The sequence below is a fragment of the Eucalyptus grandis genome, chromosome 7 (genome assembly GCF_016545825.1).
Source record: "Eucalyptus grandis isolate ANBG69807.140 chromosome 7, ASM1654582v1, whole genome shotgun sequence".
Classification (NCBI taxonomy): Eukaryota; Viridiplantae; Streptophyta; class Magnoliopsida; order Myrtales; family Myrtaceae; genus Eucalyptus; species Eucalyptus grandis.
The window spans coordinates 9,472,654-9,476,803 of NC_052618.1; the positions used below are offsets into that span (position 1 = coordinate 9,472,654).

At 42.2% G+C, this 4,150-nt stretch overlaps 1 pseudogene; it reads right to left on the reverse strand.

The window, feature by feature from the left end:
• Positions 1 to 917: 917 nt before the first annotated feature.
• Positions 918 to 3,068, reverse strand: LOC108953881 (annotated as a pseudogene).
• Positions 3,069 to 4,150: the final 1,082 nt, after the last annotated feature.

The following is a 4,150-nucleotide window of genomic DNA, read 5'->3' on the forward strand; positions in this document are numbered from 1 at the left end:
TAGTTCTTCATCTTAGGAATTACTTTGTACGGCTTGTGAATGCATTAAAAACCCAGGATATCAAAAACTCGAGATCTCTCTAATTGATTATGTCCAATGGGCTAATTGGAAGAATTCCTTTGGAATGTGCCAACGGTTAAGAAAGCATGGAAGAGTATATAAGGAAGACGCTAAAATTATTTGAGTGTATGCGTGAAAGAAAAATTCCAAAATCTAAAGTTCCTAGTTCTTTGTTGTTTCAATTGTTGAGCTCAATTTGTACTCAAAAGAGAAATTAGATACTTGTGAGACCTTGAACATGAGACTGTAAAATCTCTTTTGGTTCTTAGTGGATTCCAGCCAGTGGGCTGTTAGTGCGGGAGAGTAGACATAGGCTTGGTCTAAACCGAACCACTATAAACATTGTGTTTTGATTCTCTATCACTAATCTCTTTATTTTAATTCGTGGCTTTATATAACCATTTATAGTCTTTTACATCTTCAGTCCATTATTCTTAAAAGTTGATTTATTCTGTTAAGTTTTGCAAAAACTTCTTTGATCACCTATTCACCCCCCTAGTGCTCTTACTAGCTTATAAAAAATAAATACAGTTTTTTTCCTTGGCCCTGATAAAAACAAAAAACAAATTGAAGAGAGAGGTAGAGATAGCAACTGCTGCAAACAACTTCATAAATAATGGTGGTAACACACATAAAAATGTTGGACTTACTCTATTCAAGAGGTAGAGATTATATTCAAGGCAGGAATTTTTACATCACTATGTTAGAATATATTTTAACTATGAGCCTGTAATTCGCACTCGAGATTTCTTATTCGGGATGCTTTTATCTAATGGACATCTGGATTTATTTTGTTAATATCGATTATTCATATAATTTATCAACCAAAGTACGTCACCAGGACTTTGTACTTGTATCTAAGCAAGGTAGAGATGACTTGGCAAGCGCGGCTCCGCTTGAGCTACTAATGGTGTTGGCGAGGAATAGGTCATCCCTCGACTCGGCGAGGTTGATGATCGACAAATTGGAGGGTTTACTCCAATTAAACCCTTGGATTAGCCTGGCGAGGAGCATCACGGTCATTGTCGTACCAAGCGTGGCCGCAATGCACCCACGTCGGCCAGTACTGAAAGATATGAAGCGCAGGTCAGGTTCTGTGAGTACGACCTCCGCTTGGTCCCTCATAATGTGTCGGTCCGGCTTGAACTTGAGGGGTTCGTCCCAAATCTCGGGGTTTCTACCGAGGCCGACGCGGCTCAAAAGGACGTGGCTGCCCTTGGGGATGCGATAGCCAGCCACAGCGGTGTCCGACATGGCTACGTGGGGAACATTGAAGGGGGCCACTGGGTGGAGCCTAAAAGCTTCCCTAGCACATGCTTTGATGTAGTTAAGATCTCCGATATCGGATTCTTGGACTAATCTCTCCTTTCCCACAACTCTATCGATTTCTTCTGTGGCTTTGTGAATGAGCTCGGGCTGATTTATCATCTCCGCCATTGCCCATTCGACAGCGTTTGACGGATTGTCCACCGCGGCCATCATAATCTCCTGCATATTAGGTCGTGCATCTTTATGTTAAAATTTAAACTATTTAGACCAAAACACTGCAAATGAATGGGCAAATACACTAGAATTATCAATATCCTACTGATTCCAAAAATGCTACCATAGGTTCTTACGATATCTAATAGCTACTGAAGCAATCGAGTTTACAAAGTGATCCCGCTTTGTGTGGATGGCGTAAATATATGGAGACATCGATTCAGATGGACAAGTTTTTAAAGTTTATATTCGAGCGAATCCTCTAGGAAGAAGGATATAATTTTACCGTGGTCAGCGCTCGAACTTCTTGTGGCGCCAGCACTGGCATCCCTTTTGAGTCTTTAAGCATAATTAGAACGTCCAATAAGTCTTGAGGCTCTTTTTCATTACTCTCGGAACTCAAATCGTCCCTCCATCGTTTGATCCTCTCGCTTATTATGGGTTCATGCAATGTCCTAAGAGTCCTCGCACTCTCTTCTACTTCCTTCTCATGCCCATCAAGATCAAGCCCCTTCAAGAATGGAAAGTAATCGGAGACACAAAATGCATAGAGATAGTTTAGTGCATTGAATAGTGCGTCCACATGTTGTTCTTCATCAATGGTTGGTCCTCCATCTTGCCTTCCCTGGCCAAAGTATCTCTTGTTGAACATCAACCTTCTTATCACATTCCCAGAATAGTGCCTCGTAGTGGTTCTCAAGTTCACTTGATGACCTGAGGTTTTGCATAGGTTAAAGACATACTTCACTAGGTTATCGGCTTCCCCCACTCTCTTGTCATGGAGCCACTTGTGCCGAGACGGGCATACTACGTCCGACACCAAGACCCGCCTCATCTTCTTCCATTGCTCCCCATAGGGTGAGAGGACTGCTGTCAAGTAGCCGCTGCTGAATGTGCCGGACGCCATCGTAACTGGCCTTGAGGCGAATGATAAGTCCTGTTTCCTGAGGAATTCTTGGGCGATTGTTGGACTGGTCACGGGAATGACGTGCGTGCTCCCTAGACGGATGCACGCTATGTCGGTGTTCATTTCCTTCATCAGGCGATAAATCCACCGGAACACGGGCTTGTTACGAAGCATACTCGGGGCACAACCAACCACGGGCCATGGGGTGGGGCCTGGAGGGAGTGGGAGAGGATTATTTTCTTTTCTGATGTTTTTCCGACAAAGCTGCTGTTTCACGATTCTATATAAAGCGACGAGTGCCAAGAGAAGTAGGGCGTAAATGGTGGCCGGGGTGGCGGAGCTTATTGTGGCGGCGGCAGTTGGAGCTTTTGTCGATGGCTATTGCTATATATATCTTTGCCTGTGGAGGTTTTCGACCACTAGGCTTTTGCTATGAAGAAGGAAAAGGGAGAGTTCGTGGTGAAGTGAATATGCACGTATGACGCCTATATATAGAGCCGGAGGCCAACTGATGCGCTGTATGTTCCCAACAAGTGTTCGGATTCATTCTAATGACAATGTGTGCAACATTGTGTGTTTCGAGACAAAGGCGCGTGGTGCTCGCTATTTGAGTACCCATGTCCACGGATGAAGATAGAGATGATAGCGATAGTGTGCTGCCAATCTCCTGGCTTCTCAAAACGAGAAGTGAAAAGTTGATATCCGGAGGCCAAAGACTTTGCGGTCGACTTTGCTATTGGAGCCAAATAGCATGCGTCTTTTGAGGTCAACTTTGTTGTTGGAATAATAACTAAATAAAAGTGGCTGATACGGATGGCGTGGCTGCAGCAATTGGAATATGCCAAGCTTTGCCAAGAGAAAGTTACTGTGCGAAGACGTGTTTTTATGGTGTCGAAAAATGCCTCCGTGAAAAAGATAAGCTCCATAACCTGACCATTGTGGCAGTTATTTAAATAGGAATGATGCACTTAGATGAACACTGTTGAGCGGTGAGGATAGATTTATTTTGGTACGGGTGCATGGGATGTACAGGGTGCGAAGTGCACTTGGTATACTAGGGTTGCTTCAAGAAACGAGGCAATGATACCAAATTAGAAAGCCTAATCCAAGAGTTTCAATTGATAGGTGGAAGGAGACCAAATGAAATAAAAAGCATTTAGGATCCACTGTCAAGTGATGTGTGACAATACTTCAATAGCCCCTCTCACATGCAAATTGGATTACGAACGGCATGTGAAATTTTGACTATGCACATTCATGTGGAATTTTGACCATGCATATTCGCGAAAGGGATAGCAATGGTTTTGATACCATATGAGATTTCGTGGAATGAAGGCCTAGTTCGATATTTATATATTCTAATACTGCCCATCATGCATAGACTAGTCATTGGCCTAAGTCTAAAGCGTGAAATTATGTAATTGGAGAGATAGATACGGGTCTCAAAAGATTTGAACTCATTGGAGAGATAAATATGGGCCTAAAAAGATTTGAACTTAAGATCTCTTGCTTTGATACCAATGTTAAGAATTGAGAATTTTTATATATTCCGATGTATATTAATGAAGAATACATTAACCTATTTATGTGCTTTATTACATAGCTACTATATGGTAACATCTTAATCAATACATGCACAATCAATGAAGATATATGCACAATCTTGAAAGATATAAAAAAACAAATGAGAGTTTTACTTAA